This window comes from Ixodes scapularis, unplaced genomic scaffold (assembly GCF_016920785.2).
Source record: "Ixodes scapularis isolate PalLabHiFi unplaced genomic scaffold, ASM1692078v2 PGA_scaffold8__174_contigs__length_109621045, whole genome shotgun sequence".
Taxonomy (NCBI): domain Eukaryota; kingdom Metazoa; phylum Arthropoda; class Arachnida; order Ixodida; family Ixodidae; genus Ixodes; species Ixodes scapularis.
Genome location: NW_024609883.1, coordinates 104,604,704 through 104,623,438, shown reverse-complemented (window position 1 = coordinate 104,623,438; position 18,735 = coordinate 104,604,704). Strand labels below are relative to the sequence as shown.

General features: G+C 50.2%; 1 non-coding gene across 1 annotated transcript in view; it reads left to right on the top strand.

The window, feature by feature from the left end:
• The window catches only part of LOC8025919, a 211,691-nt gene that overhangs the window by 186,685 nt on the left and 6,271 nt on the right, over window positions 1-18,735 (top strand). Inside the window, exon 2 of the transcript XR_006076746.1 lies at window positions 3,668-3,803. This is a non-coding gene — a transcript (uncharacterized LOC8025919). The remainder of the gene's footprint in view (window positions 1-3,667; window positions 3,804-18,735) is intronic.

Genomic DNA, 18,735 nt, shown 5'->3' with positions numbered 1-18,735 from the left:
GTGCGAGCCAACCCAAAGCTACGAGCACGAGCATGTTGCTCCGAACGAAGCTTGCACAGAACGAACGTGTGTGCGTAGCGGGTGAGAAGGAATATATTGATTGACTGATTGATTGTCGAAGGTCCAAGGTCGAAGGAAGCTCGATGGTCACCAAATTCTGTCTAATCGGCATTCAATTGCCCGATCTTCAAGCAGGCGCCTCCATTTTTGGCACAGTAAACCGATCTCACAGCCAGTTTTCTTACGCCACCGCTGCCGCCATGCATAGTGACGACTGTAGCATAGCTTCACAAAGCCTGGCAGTTCGACGACAAAGCCATAGAGTGCCCGGTCGTAGATTTGGAGCGGGAGGATCTGGTAGTACAGTGCATCAAAGAGCCATTTCTCTGGGAACCTGGACGCCAGCGCACAGCTTCAACCGCGGCGAGGACCCGAAACACACGTGTTCGCTCGAGAGAAGTGTGTTTCGGCGCCTCGCCGCAGCGGGGCGCCAGTCACGTGGCTCTCCTCTCATCCGTTGTCTGCCGCTCCACCTATTCCATTTCGGCGGCCGCTTCTCGTGGCGATCTGCCAGGCTTTGCCAGTATATAAAAGGCTATGACTACAGTTATGGCCGCGTCACTCATGCGTGGAACGCTCAGTGAGATCGTTCTACCGGCGATCTATGTACGACTCGAAAATGCGTCTTCTAAGCTTCACAGAGACGGCGACAGGAAGCTCAGATCACCTTGCTGTGTTTGGCCAGCTCCGCGTACCGTCGACAAATCGCAGCACGACGTTTAGATCAGGGCCCCTGGACGAAGAAAATACAGTTTCTCGTGATTTCAGACAGAAAAAAAAAAAAAAAAATGGCAGAGAATAAGCGGGCGAGCTGGCGAACTCTTGACATCTTAAAAACCCGAGACTTGAGGGGAAACAAAAGAATGAACAACACGCAGTAAAGTCTAAAGATGTTGTTTTCGGATAAAGCTTCAGATAACTGGCGACGATAATATCAGGCACCAAAGTGGCTTAAGTGTCGTCGCGTTGTTTACTTGGGGGCTTTAATCAACGCGAACGACGGAGCGATCCTAGTGAACGACGAAGGTCAGAATACGATTGAGCTTGAAAAGAACTACAATGCGCCCAGTGACCCTTACCATGCTCACATCGCCCTTTTTTTTCTGGTCTAATATTGTACCCTGAGCTCCGTCATTCACCGGGAGTCTTCCGTTGGTCGCAATGACTGGCTACCTATGTGTTCTGCAGGAAAGGTGAACGTGCATAGAAGCTTTAATTTGAGTACGTACCGTTAGACAGCGCCGCTGAGCACTGTTTCAAAAGCAATACAACTTTTTGTTTTGCTTTCAAGAGTCGAACGTTATTTAGTGTATGGGTCACGTGACGTCAGGTTACGTGACATCAATCGACACCACATAACCTAAACACCAGTTCATTTTCCCCGCTAAATTTAGCGGGAAATTCACGGACGGATGGACGGACGGACGTACAGAGACAATTCTGTAATTGCAAGTTCTAATGCTTTTATATAAAAAAAAAATCAAAATGCTTTTTTGTCGAATACTAGTCGTGAGGCTAAGAAACGCAACCGTCCATATATTTCCTCCAGCAGTACAGCTGAGTTGCCAAGGTCACCGGTAGTAGACAATGTATCGATTTTTTAAACAGTTATAATTGCGATGGAAGCCGAGGAACCTCGTGTGAAGGTGAACACGATTTCTCGTTTCGCACCGCATTGCAGTTACTTGGCTACGAGCCGGACCTGCTGCTCAGACAGGCAATACGTCTCCATCGAGAGCTAATTCCTTGTCCGGACACGCTAACTTCGCACGAAACACAACTGTATTGCCGTCGCCGCCGCCGCAAAAACAACCAAACAAACAAATACACAAGCAAAGAAACAAATGAACTAACTGACTAGTTAACAAACAAACAAACTAGCTAACTAGCTAGCTAACAAACGAACAAACTACCTAACTAACTCAATAAATAACTATATTTGTATTTTTTTCTTCAAAATATCGTTCATAATGTGATTCTTCTATAACTATAAGACAAAAATGTGCGAGACTTTACCCAGTTCGTCCCGGAAATAGTTGTGCCTATTCATTTTAACGGGGTCCATATAGGACCATACCATGTTCGCATATGTCTCATTCCGAACACTCTAACCAATCTCCATCCTTACATGGAACGACAGCCCTATCTGCAAAGTCCTATATTTCTCGAAACACGATGCGAAAATAAGCGACCGGGATCGATGGCATTCGGATCGGGCGTATACAACGCAGGGTCGATCGATTGGCAAACTCGGCGTCCCATGTTGCGTGTCGCCCTTGATATTCGCTCGTATATCCCCCGTTTTACCTTACGCGATGACGAACCGCACCGAAGGCTACGAGCCAACGAGGCCAATTTTCAGTTCCTGTCGAGTGTGACGTCACCTTCGGAACTGGTGAAGCCATACTTGTATACGTAACGCGTTCTTGTATTTATTCCTTTTTTTAGGGAGTAACGAGGTATAACGACCCAATTATTTTGAAGCAAAGGAACGAGTAACGCATTTTCGTTACTTTTTTTATCTATAAAGTAACGAGTGACGGTACGAAGTTGCTTCCGGAGTAGAATGTGTACAACCCAACCTAGTTCTCACCCCAGATTTCCTGAACCGGGGGGCCGGGAGGGGAGGTGGCCACACATGACACGTTCGTGGCTTTGGATTGGCTGGGATGGTCCGCGTGGTGTCTGTCGCGGTCCATCGTATTAGGCGAAACGGAGCATGGCGTGTATTTAGTGAAGAACAGCCGCAACTGTCAAGTAACCTCACCATGGGCAACAAGAATAACACGCAAACGGAAAGAAAAAGGAGTCGCGCACAATGGACTTGCGGGCCGCTCTTTGTGTGCGTGCAACGGGCAAGAAAGGGAAATTCACTCGAATGAAGAGCGGATGGACAATAGACAATGGAGGCGCTCGATTTCTCCTCAAGGCCAACGGGCGAGTAGAGTGCTGCTCTCCAAGTGTGGCCAGCAAACGTCTACACTCCATCTCACGAACGTCTGCAGTGTAGACAGAGGCACGGGCACGAGCGCGTGGCTTTGGACCACCGTGCTACACTGTAACCGTGCTTTGGACGCACGAGTTCTCGTGCGTAGAAGGCGCGTGCCTTCGTATTTACTGCAGACATTTGTGAGATGGAGTAAACGCTTGTGAGATGGAGTAAATGCTTGGAACGCGGTTGTGGTAGTCCCGAGCTGGGGCGAATTTATGGTTTACGCCCCCCCCCCCCCCCTCCCCGCCCCCTCCTTTCTAACGTTCCTAAGGTCACCCTTTTTAAAGAAAGAAATATTTGGTTTTTAGTGACAGCAAACATTTGGTAAAAAAAGTATATATCCGGGGAACGATTCGCCCTACGGTATACATGAAAAAAAAAAAAAAGAAAAAAAGTTCTGTGCGTAGGGACCTGTGAGCAAGTAAAGAGTCATTCCCTTGTATCCGTGCACATCGTATTTTATAAACGTCTAATCGTCTTGTGAACTTCGTTGTTTGATAAGATCCTTCGATTCTTCACCGTGATCAATTGCTTGGGATATTTTTGTTTTGTCGAGATGTTAGGTGTAACTGTTTCTCAGTGTTCTCTCTGTTTTTGGTTTGCTTTCGATCGCAGGATTCCAGGGCAAACGCTTCCCGATGACGTCGTCCGGTGGCCACGCCCGTCGTCGACTATGATTGGACGAAATAAAGGCGGCTCGGGTCCACTCACCAATCACGCCCCTCGACGCGCCTGCCGCGCGTAAACGCAGGTATACACACTTTCGATTCTCCGCGCCACTCAAACCTCAATCACACTGCTTGTACGTTATTCATGGGAGTATAGTGAATTTTGAATTAGATGCGAATTCCGAAAGCGAACAGTGGTTTTGGCCGACTATTTTCGAATCGAATACTGAAACCGAAGACAAGTGTACAGGCAAGCCGGTTTAATACTGTCATGGTAACCGTGAAACGAAGGAAAAAAACGGGACGAACAAACACGAAGCTCCAAAATTGGAGCTTTTTTGTTGTCCGTCCCGTTTTTGCCTTCGCTTCTGGGTTGCCATACCATATCTCCGAGCCTATTTTACTATTGTTGCACCATGCTTAAACGAAAATCCAGCTGAACTCGTGAAGGTTGTTCCCAAGCTTCCACTTGTCTGTTTATATGCTAGATTAATTTTAATCTAACTATATTTATGGAACCTCGGAAAGTCCGGTGTCAACTGGGATGGCAGGTAAACGACGTATTTGGCAGCAAAATTAGACCTATAAAGGTGCCCACCTATACCTAATTAAGTTGATTTATAAGTCTTGCTGAATCCGAACATTGTTTATTCACTCTCATATGTTAGGTCCCAGGACTTTCGGGGAAACTGTGTTCTGTATATATATATTCTTGTATGGTTTTTTTTGGTGACGGGCTCAAAGGAAAACAGGGGGCCCGCAATGGTTTACGAGTCCCGGACGCGACGGCAATTAACGAATTCCGAAGTAACCCGAATCTCGGGCACCAGGGTTGGAAATGTGGGGAGTCGGCGAGAAGAACCGCCGGGTCGGAACGACACGGCGGGGGGTGCGGAGCGACCCGGCGAGGTGACAAGCGATGCTGACCAGACGCCCGGGAAAGTGGGGACGATCCCTGGAATTTTGGGGGCGCGCGGGAAAGAGGAAGGCAGTTTACGCTGAGCATCGGAGGGGGCACGACGCCACCAGGACTCCGAGAGGTCTCGCGTAGCTCCTAAGATCTGTAACCCAGTCCGTAACTATATATGTAAATAAATCATATATATATATATTCGTAACCTTCACCTGGGTGTCCCTCTGCGACTACATCTCCGTTGGCCAAGGCGGAATTGGGGGTTGCCATCATCATATCGGCGGCAACCCGACAAAGAACATCAGCCTCTCTCAACGACACCAGCAAGAGAGAGAGGAGGAGAGGACATTAACTGGCGCAGTCGGCAAGGATTCCGCCACCGCCCTTCGGATAAGAAAGCTGTCTTCATCATAAGGGACACCGAGAACTTTGCAGGTGAAGATGACGAATGACTGGGACTCGTCGCCGTTGGAGTGACGAAGTGAAGCTGCGACCCTAGAAGGACGTCGAGTGTCTGGCTGTCGCCGAAGGCGTGACAGTGGGCCGCAGGAGCTCCTTGGGAGCAGACACCTCAACGTCCGACCGTCGCCGTGAGTGCGGCGTGGGGTCAAGAACACCAGACGACGTGGAGTGCCCGGCAGTCACCGGAGGTGTGATTTGGAGCCGCAGAAGCTCGCCGGACACAAGACGTCAGGCCGTCGCCAGGGTTGCGAAGAAGGCCAACGAGATCGCCGGAAAGTGCTGAGTGTCCGTCTGTCGCCGGTGGTGCGACAGGGAGCTGGAAGAGCTTGACGGATACGGAAACAAGCATCCAATCGTCGTGGAATTCCGACGCAAGGTCGACGAGACCATCGGAGAACGTTGACTGTCCGGCTGTCGCCGCAGGTGCGACGAGGAGCCGTGGGAGCTCGCCGGAAAAGAGACGTTCTACCGCCGCCGCAGGTGTGACGGAAAAGCAGCTGGTTGTTGCTACAGACGCTGCTCCTCAAGACATCTGATCTGCACAGTGCCACAAGTCGGCAGCGGCCAAGCCTGGTGCAGCTATCCGGGACTAACAGCGGCCCGTGATCGTGGCGGACACGACAACCAGGTGGGAGGTCCCTTTGTTGTTCTCCTCTGGGCGTCATGTTGGGTACGCGAGCAAACACCAAGAAAGGCCAGTCGTCTGAAAGCAGTAGTGAATTGGGGGCAGAAGGGGAGTCCGATATGGACAGTAACGCTTTGCAGCTCCGAAAGAAACTAATGGAGATGGAGATAGAAAAGCTAAAACTAGAGCTGGAAGTGGCTAGACTTGCCAGGGCGCAGGACACCACGTCGGGAGCCAGCGCTGCCCGAACGGAGGGGGACGAGGTACTTAGGTACTCGCGGATTGTAAGGGGCGTATTGTCCAACATGCCAGAGTCCGAACCGTTGGTGCCTTCGTGGTTCTCCGGGGTGGAGAGTATGTTCAATAGCCTTCACGTGCCGGAAAGCATCAGGGGCGCAATGATCCTCCCCTTCCTCACGGAGAGAATGAGATCGGTCGCAAACCGAATCGCTGCTGACGCGATGCCGTCGTACGACGACTTAAAAGGAGCGATGCTTGAGGAGCTTCAGCTTGCTCCAGCGGAGTATCGGGAGCTGTTTTACAAAACTAGAAAGGACGAAAAGGAGTCCTGGGGACAGTTTGCATCTCGCCTGGGCGATTTTCTTGGTTATTATTTGAAAAGTAGCGAGGTGACATCTATGGAGATGCTGAGGCAGCTGCTGATAGCTGATCAGCTAAAGCGCACGATGCACCGAGACACGAGAGCATATGTCGACCTGAGCGAAAAGGGAAAATGGTTACCGCCCGCAGAAGTGGCCAAACTTGCGGTAAACTATGAACGAACGCAGAAGGAATCGAGGGCTAAACAGGGGCCACCTTTCCCAAATCGCGAGGGGAACAAACCGAGTCTGAAAGATAAAGGCGTGGCTTCTGGTACAGAGAAAAGAAGCTGCTTCGGATGTGGGAAGTTGGGGCACATTTGGGCCAACTGCCCGAAGCCTAAGGATAAGGTCTCTAAAGGCGGTACCGTTGCTGGTGTAGGGCGCGATCGCAAGGAACAGCTACGGAGGGTGATGGCAAACGATAGGGACATCGCGACAAACACTTCTATTGGGTCACGAGTCCAATTGGTCCCGTTGGTATCCGAGCATAACAAATTCCAGGGGAGGTTGGATTCGGGGGCGGATATCACGGTGATCAGGCGGAGTGTGATCCAAAGTGGGAGCCTTGAAACTTCGGGACCCATTGTTCTCCGCGGAGCCTTCGGTCAGTCAATAACAGCTGACTTGATGTACGTGCCGCTGCGGGCCGACTGTGACGAGTACGACACCGGACCACAGGTTATAACCCTGTGCGCGGTAACAGAGGAGCTGGCTGAGGGAATTGACGCGCTCATAACACCCGACGTGTACGATGAACTCCTCAGGGCGAAAACCGAGTTTGAAGCTGAAGCCGGTGATCTGGGCCCCGACCTGCCCGAGGGGCTCGGGGGTGAGCCAGTAGACTTTGAGGAGAACGAAATTCAGGCCGAGGTGCAGTTCGTGGCGAGTCCGGCTGATGCAGGAGAGGGTACAAGCGTAACAGAATTCCGCAGAGAGCAGCTCAACGACGAATCACTCAGGGATGCCTGGAAGGAGGCTGAGAACGGGACACACGGCATGGTTGTGCGCGAGGGGCTCCTGTATCACAAAGATGACGTTGATGGCCGACCTTGTGAGCAGGTTGTGTTGCCGGCGTCCAGGCGCGAAAAGGTGCTCGAGCTGGCGCATGACTCCCCGTGGGGAGGGCACTTTTCGCAGAAGAAGACGAAGAAGAGAATAAAGGGCGCGTTCTTTTGGCCAACGATGGCTCAAGATGTCAGGAAACACTGCCAGTCGTGCCATGCGTGCCAGGTACAGTCGAGGGCAAACGTACTGGATAGAGTGCCGATCACACCGCTCTCGCGGCCTGAGCTACCATTTCAAACAATCTTCATAGATTGCATCGGGCCGCTTGACCCTCCTTCGGCAAGGGGTCACCGGTACGCGCTTTGCATAGTCGACCTGTGTACGAGGTGGGCCGAGGTAGTCTGCCTGAGATCATTAACGGCGCAAGCAACATGTGACGCATTGGTGGGTGTGTTCGCCAGATTCGGAACGCCACAGCTAATCTGCTCGGATCAGGGCACAAACTTTGTGGCAAAACTGACGCGACTGCTTACAGAGCGGCTGGGGGTGGAGATGCGGTTCTCGACTCCAGATCACCCCCAGAGCAACGGTCTAGTTGAGAGGTGGAATGGGACTTTCAAAGCCATGCTGCGTCATGTAATTCAGGATCACAGAGGGCAATGGGACAAGTACGTTCCATGTCTATTGTGGGCGTATCATGAGGTACCCAATGAAACGACAGGCGTGTCACCGTTCGAAATGATGTTCGGCAGAAGTCCAAGCGGTCCACTCACCCTACTGAGTAAGCACTGGACCGGAGAATGGGCGGCTCCCGTAGGACTTAACTCGTCCACTGAGTCGTACCTCCTGCAGCTTAGAAAAAGGATGAAAGAATCCGCTGATCTGGCGCAGGATAATACCGCGGTAAACCAGCAGGCTTACGCGGCACGGTACAACTTGAGAGCCAGGGACAAGTCCTTTGCAGTAGGAGACCTAGCGCTGATCCTAGAGAAGGACTCTAGCGGTAAGTTAAAAGGAAAGTGGATCGGTCCGGTAAAGATCGAACAGCGGGTCAGAGAGCACAGTTATGTTGTGAAGCTGCCGGATGGAAGGGAGCGGCTTGTACACGCGAACAAACTAAGGCGGTACTACGTTAGGATGAATGCAGTGGGCGTTGTCTTTGACGCTGACGATGCGTTCGGCGCACTGGAGTACGTCCCTGCGCGAGAGTCCGGCGGGGCCAATGATGAGCCTCAAATTAATCGTGCGGCACGCCTGACTGAGAAGCAACACAAAGACCTAACCAGCTTGCGGGCGGAATTTAGTGGCGTGTTTTCTGATAAGCCAGGACAGTGTAAGGTGGGTTCGCACAAGATCGGGATCGTTGCGGGGACAGAGCCCAGGCGGACCTTATCCGTACAAGATTCCGATGAAGCTCAGAGCAGAGGTGGATCGACAAATAGACCAGCTGCTGGACTGGGGTCTCATCTATCCAGTCGAGAGTATGTTCAGTCACCCGGTGGTGTGCGTCATGAAGAAAGACGGTACGGTAAGAATGTGCGTTGATTACCGGTGCCTGAACTCAATGACCGAACCTGATGCATTTCCCATGCGAGCGCCGACGGAACTGCTGTGGCAGGCAGCCAAGGCGAACTTCATTTCGGTCCTGGATATGACTCGGGGATACTGGCAGATCCCTGTAGAGCCCGAATCCCAGGCATGCACTGCCTTTGCGACATCTCGGGGTCTGTATGCCTGGCGAGTGATGCCCTTCGGGCTGCGTAACTCCTCTGCCACTTTCCAGCGAGTGATGAATCAGCTGCTTGCGGCCCACTCCGCGTACGCATGTGCGTATGTTGACGATGTGGCAGTCTTCTCTGAGACCTGGGAGGAGCATATGACTCATCTAGCTGGAGTACTGAGAACTATCGGAGAGGCAGGGCTCACCGTCAACCTGGAAAAATGTCAGTTCGGCAAAGATCAGGTAAAGTATCTGGGTCATGTAATTGGAGGTGGATCCCATTCTCCGGACCCCGAACGCACTCGTGCCATGCGGGACCTAGAGCGACCGACTACAAAGAAGGAGCTGAGAAGTGTTCTGGGCCTTTTCAACTACTATCGTGACTATGTACCGCATTTTGCGGAACTGGTGCTCCCACTGACAAAACTAACAGGTAAGAGGGTGGCAAACCAGATTCCGTGGTCCGCAGATGCGGAAGCAGCCTTTAACGCCGCCAAAGGGAAGTTGGCCGAGGCACCCCAACTGGCCGCGCCAGACCTGATGAGAGAGTTTGTCTTGACGACGGACGCGTCCGAGTTTGCGGTTGGCGCCTGTCTCTCGCAGGAGAATGGGGAGGGGCGGGAACAACCCATAGCTTTCCTGAGCAAAAAACTAACCCCGACGGAGACTCGCTGGGCAACAATCGAACGAGAGGCGTTCGCGATCATGTGGGCGCTATCGAAACTCGAAACCTGGCTTTTCGGGGCTAAAATTAAGGTGGTCACGGATCACAATCCACTGAAGTACCTCACCCTCACATCCCCGAGTAGCGCGCGTCTCACGCGATGGTCCCTTGCGCTCCAGCGCTACGAGATAACTATATCGCATATTAAGGGGTCAATGAACCAGTGTGCGGACGCGTTGTCTAGGCTTAGAGTTGCGACCTAGAGACGGCGGGCCTTGAGGTGTGGCTCCGGGCTGACATGACGTTCGGTGGAGTGATCTCTAGGGCCTCCCATATCAGTTGTGCTAACCGTATAACATTATGTGCTAGTGCTAATGCATGTTTTTTTTGTGTGTGTTTGTGTTTCCGTGTTTGCTTTTACTACGAATGTACCGGAAGGGTAGAGCTTCATTTTGTAATACGGGAAGGTTAGAGCTAATCGCCGTTCCAGGCTGCACGGTGAACACTTCGCGTCTAGGTCCTGAGACTTTGTGTTTTTGTTTTGGTGTGTTGCTCGTTCTTGCAGCCCGAGCAACACAGTTGGGGGGGAGATGTTAGGTCCCAGGACTTTCGGGGAAACTGTGTTCTGTATATATATATTCTTGTATGGTTTTTTTTGGTGACGGGCTCAAAGGAAAACAGGGGGCCCGCAATGGTTTACGAGTCCCGGACGCGACGGCAATTAACGAATTCCGAAGTAACCCGAATCTCGGGCACCAGGGTTGGAAATGTGGGGAGTCGGCGAGAAGAACCGCCGGGTCGGAACGACACGGCGGGGGGTGCGGAGCGACCCGGCGAGGTGACAAGCGATGCTGACCAGACGCCCGGGAAAGTGGGGACGATCCCTGGAATTTTGGGGGCGCGCGGGAAAGAGGAAGGCAGTTTACGCTGAGCATCGGAGGGGGCACGACGCCACCAGGACTCCGAGAGGTCTCGCGTAGCTCCTAAGATCTGTAACCCAGTCCGTAACTATATATGTAAATAAATCATATATATATATATTCGTAACCTTCACCTGGGTGTCCCTCTGCGACTACATCTCCGTTGGCCAAGGCGGAATTGGGGGTTGCCATCATCATATCGGCGGCAACCCGACAAAGAACATCAGCCTCTCTCAACGACACCAGCAAGAGAGAGAGGAGGAGAGGACATTAACTCTCATATTTCAAAACGAAAAAATAAAAATAAAATCACGAATGATGAACGCGGGTTGTCAGGGCATCTCAAGCCTAACATCTACTCTCGCGTAACAGCCGCGGTTTTATTAAAATTTTGCTGCAATAGAAATATCAACCATAACGAAGTTTTCCGTTTCTTTCTAAATACACCAGGCGCGCGCGTGTACCATCACCGGTTTGATAGTATGCGAAGTACGCGATTGCGATGTTCATACTTTTCCAAGTGTTTATCTTGGCGTGTTACCCCGTTGAGTGTGCTGCTTACCGAGCACCGGTGCACCGCGGAGAAACGACAACCTCGAAGCTCGCTTCAGCGGCTGTTGCTTCTGCGCAGTGCACAACCTCGCTCGGTAGAATAAGCGCGCTCAACGGGGTCTAGATCGCCTAGAAAAATACACATAACGCAGTCCGTCTCGAAGCGAACATCGAGTAGCGTATTATTCGAAACTACTAATTCGAAAATTCGAATATTCGCGCAACCCTACCGCTCATACATCATACAAAAAAGACACGGTGTTGGCTGCTATACTAAAAGACTGAGTGCGAGCAGAAATCATTTTTGGGTTGTTTTTTAGTTACTGACACCACTCATAAAAATCAAGCGTATGCACTAGAATTCTGACGTCATCAGTGTGAGACCCAGCGAAGACACTGATTGGTCACGAGCGCTGCGTCAGCTTTCGGGGGGGCCTCGTATCCAATCAACGGGTCGAAGGACTTTCGGCATCGGGCTGGGTAGCCTCCATGCGACTGTGATGACGTTCCACCGAGGAAGAGGAGGATGTTCGCAGGCCTCGAATATTCTTCTGGGTGGTTTTGAATTTACTCGCGTGCCAAAGGCAACAAAATGCGTCCGGCACGTCCCAGCGAAGGACTGGGGGATTGATTTCGATCCCCCCGAGGAAATCTCCTGACGCACAAACCGAAATTTCGATCACACGGCACCTTCTCCGCTATGCCGATAAGCCTGCGTCAGATCGCGGCTAAGCTCGGCCGGGATTCGAGCCCGCCACCTGGGAATGAACGCGAGCGTGCGGGTGCGTTGAAGAATAATGCTTGTTTTGTACTCGTGTTTTTTTTAAAAATGGAAGGGGCCTGTCAACTGGGTAGCCTTTTCGTATTTGCGTAAGTTGTCTTGAAAAAAAAAAAGAATGTGTAGAGAATACGTTAGGTTAGGAATTTCGCGCTCCGAAGTACGTGGTATCCGGGCCTAGAGAGAGCATAGCGTAATCCTCTAAGGTCGACTGTTGCTCGGGGAACTTGCGCGCGCATAAGATTCACATTGATCACAACGCTTCAATATGCGAAAGTTCCAAGCAAACTGGAACTGGTTTCTGGGCTTGATTCCTGGCGAGCGGTGCGTTTCGCTCAAACATGAACCAGACACTTCTCAAATCAACTTCTGACGTATGGAACAATATGTAGCTCTTATTAAGTGAAGTTTGGGATGTCAAATCCGTGGATTTAAATTGCGGCCATCGGTATTGCACAAACCAATAAGTAGTAATATCCTCAATGTTGGGTAGCTCTTTAAGTACATTGTACTTGAAAAAACACTAAACCTAGGGGGAAAAAAACAACTTCTTTTTTCTCTTGATTTTTAGCGTCTGTATCCAACCTGTGTGCGCTCTGAGTTTGTTGGACCCAAGAGCACACACTAGGTTGGGTACAAACGCTATCATCATCATCCCACAGGGGTAAAATTTCGGTTTCGCCCGCAAATTGAAAAATTCGTATTGTCACATAAATATTGGGCAAAAAGCTTTTTCTTTTGACAAAAATTTATTACGATACATTTCTATCCTAACGAGGTAAAAAAAAAAATACTTTTTCTATGTTCTGTGCTGTTTTAAAGCACTACTTCAAGTAGGTTTAGAAAACTTGTACTTTACCTTACTCACAGGGTATCTATGCTCGCCGATGTTTTTATTTGAGCATGACCTAAAAGAGCCCAACTACTCAGAACACGATTTGCGGCTCGAAATTCGTTCTCTTTTCTCCCGAAAACAGACGGTCGAGAATTGGCCGGTTTCAGACGCGCTCACTGTCTTTTCTATGGTCACGTGGCGTTGAAACTCTGTCTACCAATTATATTCAAAGTCGTAAGTCATATAAGACACACATTCAATATTAAAAATAGCAAAGAATATGAACAAAATTTTTGTAGCCTCCAATATACTATAAGTACGTTGATTAAAAAAAAAGTGGCACAGTTTACAGGAAGTACATGTATCATGTATGGCGGCAAACAACGGACCAACGTTGCGACGGAAGGGGGCCGCTACTTCGGAACTGTCGTCCGTGGTACCGCGCACCAATCGATCTTCAAGCGCAGGACATCGAGCGGAAGCGATAGAAGTGCGAGACAATCGAACGACAAACGGTGCAAGCAACTTCATCGTCGTCTGCTTCGCACGCCCGAGAAGCGGGAAAAAAAAATGTCAGCGACCTTCACCGGGGTGTTTTGCTCACGCGCCAAGTTACAGCTTCCATTGCTGACCTTCTCTTGACTTACCGAAATGCCAAGCCACTAAAGCAAACGTTTGCAAGTGTTCACGAAGAAAAAAGAAGGTCCGCTTCGCATAAACGTCAACATGCAGATTTTTCCTAAGTTCCTCCGAGAGAACAGAAGTGTTTTTCTTTTCCATTTTTTAATGAGAAAGAAATGTTGCCAACCGAAGCACGTCAAATTCAGTAATATAGAAGAGCCTCCTGCACTCACATTTATGTGAACAAGGTGTATGAGCAGATGCAAGAATGTTTCATACTCTGTTTATTTTTATAACATCACGTCTTTGGCGGTAAATATATATATATATTTTTTTTTTCAGTTTTCTTCCATTCGCTTAGTACTGATTTCTCAACTACTACGGATGTTACCAACATAACGGGTCGCGCACCAGTCGGCCGCGCATCAGTCTGTTGGGAGATTTGTGTTTGTCCTTTGTTCCCCATGTTCCCCTTTTCCAGGAATAACTTTCGTCACTGATGTACAGCTCGCTTGCACCTTTGCATTTAGTTGCATTGTAATCATGAGGCTTCGTTAGACAAAAAATACGGGACGGCAGAAATGTGTTCGTAAAACGGGAATGTCTCGGTTAAAACTGGACGCGTGGTCACCCTATGCATAGGGGAATAAAAGGGCATTATAAAATATCGTGTTAAAAGTACTTGTACTTTCGTTTGAGAGCACATTGCATTTATAGTGCTTTACTTCAAGTACATTGCGCCCGGTGCACTTACTACTTTACATGAAACACACAACCTCTCATTTACTTTGTACTTCAAGTACTTTTTACATGTACTTTACCCAACACTGAATATCCTCATCAACGCTTACTAACAGTCCCTCCTTTACGTTTACTAACAAAACTGTCGAGCCTTAAAATTGACGACCATATAATTTTATGATCTCGTAGCTTTCTTTCTTGTCAGATACAATTTTCTGTGAGTAATATTTACTGTGTAACGTTACGTCTGAGCTTCCTCGGGGCTTAGTTTTTGCCTTCTTCTTTTTGCTTATTTTCATTGATGATCTCCCTCGCTTCATCACGTCGAAAGTTCGGCATTTTGCACATATGGCTGTGTTATATCACGCAATTAATTCGTCCATGAACCACATACACTCCTAGAATGATTTAATTGCCCTAACGAATTGCTGTGCCGTCTGGTTGATGTGTCTGAACTACTCAAAGTGTAGGCAAGTCCAATTCACCCCTAAGCGAATTGTTTTTGATCACGCACATTATTTCTTGGAACCCAACCGATCTGTGCTATCTTCGCCTCGTATGTGACGTCTCCTATTTAGCTGCTTGACACCAGATTAGCGAAGAATTACTCTACTGGTACGAATCGCAGGACTTGCACACCGGCTCCATCAAGTGTCCCTCCTTCCGACTCGGCTTGGCCTCCTTTCGCCCGTATTCTCCAGTCGAGTAGGTGGAGCTAGGTTCAGCGGCGACACATTTCCCCCTCGACTTTTAAAGAAAGTTCTCTAGTCGAGTACAAAGTCGGCCAGCTTCTTGGGCAACTTCCTGCGGGATCGGCGTTCGAGATAGCGCTTGATTTCGACCTCTGGCGGGTACTCAGTGTCTTAGGGCGCAAGGCACACGCCCGACTCGGCCTCAGGTGGGTCTTCGCTGTCGTTTTGTTGTTCCTCTACCGAGGTGTCGGGCATGTACCAGTCTTCCAAGCCTCCGGTGGGTCGATCGTGCTTCGTGCTTGAAGAATGAAGCATTTCTGATTACCCTTCTGTTTTCGTGCTCAGCCGTGACTGCTTTCGCTTGTATTCTCGTCACTCTGTATGGTCAGGGTTCGTAGGCAGCTTTATGTGTGACAACGGTGACTGTCGCTTCAGCAGCACGGTGTCCCCCTTCTTGAGTTTATGTGGCACTGCGAGACGTTTCTCATGGGTGTAGTCTTTCATATGTTGTTGCTTGTGTTGATCCATTGCTTCAAGTTTCCCATGACAGAGTTTTTCTGGAAGTTAAGGTATAGATATTTCTTACAAGGAGGAGCTCCGCTGGTGTGTGGCCAGTTGTTGAGTGCGGCGTTGCTCTGTAGTTCAGAAGGTATTCTTAGAACTCTGTCTCCCAGCGGTTTTCAGTGACACCAGAACTTTTCACCGTCTTCTTAGTGTTCCAGAACCTCTGAGCTTCGCCGTCGGCTAGAGGCTAGAGCTGTGTCGTACGGTGATGGTGAACTCGGAAAACTCTTGCAAAGTCCTTCCTGAAGAAAGGGGAGCCGTTGCCTGTCTTCAGCCTGAAGGGCATCCCGCGGATCGAGAACATTTCAGTCAGTTTCGCTTTCACAGCCTTTGTGGTTAACGAGGAGAGAGTGGCGACCAAGGTGAATCCACTCATCAACTACCGCGAGTGAGTACTCTCTGCTAGGCAGGGTGCCAGCAAAATCAGCTGCCAGGGGGTGGCGAGCTCTATCTCCCTACCACAGTTCTCTGGCATGCTTCACAGTTCTTGACTGCCGCCTCCACTTTCCAGTAACTTCCTGTAAATTAGATTACGTCCTTGATCAACTGTTTAGTCTTTGCTTTTCCTGGGTGTCCTCGGTGTGCTAGTCGTAGTGCTTGTGCCTGCACCTTGTCTGGAACTACCAATCCTGTTCCTCGCAGCACAACGTTGTAGCCAGCAACCATCAGTTCCTCTCTGATTTGAACAAAATGCTTTAACTTCTCATCTACCCAGAGCTTGTCGTAGGTCTTTCAGTTACTTGTCTTTAAGTCTCGGATAAGAAGCTCCATTTTAACGTCACTATTGTATACTCTGGGTGCAGATGCTCCCAGGACGAAAGGAATGTATTCACCTGTCGCGATGATTTCTCTTGTTGAATTTGCCTTTTTGTCTCTTGGATAGTACCTCGACAGGTAGTCTGCTGGGTCTTCTCTCCCCGAAATATGCTGGATGTTGAAGTGGTCGTGCTGCGACCAGAAACTAAGGCGCCCTATTCTTGCTGAGAGTTTTGCGTCCAGCAGCTACATGTGGAAGTCTCCGACGGCCAATAGATACGATGGCCAACATTTCTTCGTTTAGCTGTGGGTACCTTCTTTCTGTTCGCGTCAATGTCCTGCTGTAGTGCGCTAAAATGCTGGGCTTCCATTTTCCTGGCACCTCGTGAATCAGCACACCTGCCACTCCTTTAGGTCCCGCGTTGGTGATGACGTGGGTTTCCTGTGTGTCATCGAAACAGAAAAAGGCGGGTGTTCTTAACATTTCTTGCCTCACATTGACCAAGGTATTTTTATGCTGATCCGTGCAACAAAACTTTTGTGTCGGCAGCTGTCAGGTTTCACGGTGGTTCCACCATTCTGACAAGGCGAGGGATGAACCTACTACAGTAGTTCACCATACCCAGAGGCTTCTGGCCTCGTTTGGGTTTCTTGGTGGTGTCATCTTCGTGACTGATTCCACCTTTTTCGGGATCCACACCGACCCCACTGGCAGAAAAAAGCATAGAAACTTCAGGTTCTTGGCGCCTAGAGTGCATGCACGTCTTGCTGTTCAGTGTGAGGCCAGCATTCTCGAGGTGTTTCAGTTCTAGGCGCAGGCGGCGGTCTTGTTCTTTCCAGCGTGCGACCTGACACCATGGATGTCGCTATTGTTGATGATGCCATCATCATTTGGAAGCACTTCTCATATGGCCTCCTGGGCGATTTCTGCTGTAACGTTGGCTCCAAAACAACAGACTCTTGTGACTTCTCAGGCCACAGTGGGCATATAGAACGTTGTTATCACCCGGGAGTTCCCATCTAGCTCAAGCTGATGATAACGTTCGTTCAAATCCGGCTTCGAAAAGTATGCTGCGCCGTTTAGGATGCTGATGTTTAGGATGCTATGGGGGGGGGGGGGGGGGGGGGGCATGGTGTTCTGCTCATCGGGGCGATGTCTTCGTTTGCTTTTCTCATGTCTGCACACATCCTGACCGCTTGGTGGTCGTGGAATTTGGCGACTATGAGAATGGGTTGTGGGTCCGCGCTCACCTTTTTGATGCTGTCTACGGTCGTCTAGGCCTGTCAGCTCGGTCTCCAGTGCCTTCATAATTTGAAGAGGGATCCGACGGTGTTGTCGGGCTATTGTTTCCACATCTACCGAGACCTTTAGCTTCACCTGAAAGTCTTTCCGTCGACCAAATTTGCCAGCAACTTCGTAAAACCCTTTTTTGCGTCGACAGTGGTGTCTTCTGGGTCTGTTTGGGTAATTTTGAGCGGCCTCAGTGCTGGGCCGTCTTGTTAGCACAATAGCGAGGCTCGTGATCCCTTCAAGACGTACACTGGCGCTTGGACACACTTTTCTTGGGAGCGGAATGTCGCGGTAAACCTTCCCACGATTGGAATTTCTTCGGCGACACCGATAGGGTACTGGCCGTGTTGTCGTCTTCTCCAGTCGCACGTGGAGATTTTGTACTAGGTTTGCTCTCCCATCACGTTCACTTTTGCTCCGGAGTCCACAAAGAATTCTATTGGAGCTTTTATATACAAAGATATATACAAACGCGTTTATAGCGCCGTAATTATGCGTCTACAAAGCGCGAGAAATTTTAAATTTAACGACGATGACGGCAAATCGTGGCAATACAATTGCAGCGTGATTACGAGGTTGCAGCAGTTCGAGCCTTCGTGCAGTAGCTGCGTGTGAACGCGGGAGGACCGCGAGGTTGAAGTCGCAACGTCAAAACGCTGGAACAAAAAAAAAAAAAAAAATATTGGTCGCGTCTGAAGCGGGTTTTGGGAACCGCAACGCGTGGTTCCCGTGTTCGCGACCAGCGACCCTTTCGACCTCCTTCCCGAAGAAGACGCCTGGTTACGAGAGGATCGTCCTTCTGCGACGCTCCGCCGCCGACGCGTGGTGCAAGCTTGGGTGGATGCTCCTGCTGCTGCCACTGCTGCGGGGGAGGGGGGCGAGCGTACTATACGAGTACGGGTCGGGGTCTCCGCGAAAAAAAAAAGGGGGGCGCTCGACGCGCTTGGTCAAAACTTCGCGAGGAGGGGGTTCGTGAACTTTCGCCGACTAACTTCTCTCTTCGTCGTCGCATACGGGTACATAGCACGCAGCGCCGCTGCAGCCAGTATCACGTAGGTCAAGGCCTGCCACGTGACGTCACCGTTAGTGGCCCCGCCGATCCTTTCCAAGCGGCAAAGACGCTGAGACTCGACGATACCCGCCGCGAAAGTTCCTTGGCTTCGCCGCGCTTGCGCTGTGAGACGCTGCAGCGAGACGCTCTGTCGACGATGCTGACGCTAGCTGTAGGCTGCGCTGCGTTGATCCACTAGCGATGACGTTTGAGGGGAAAGGGG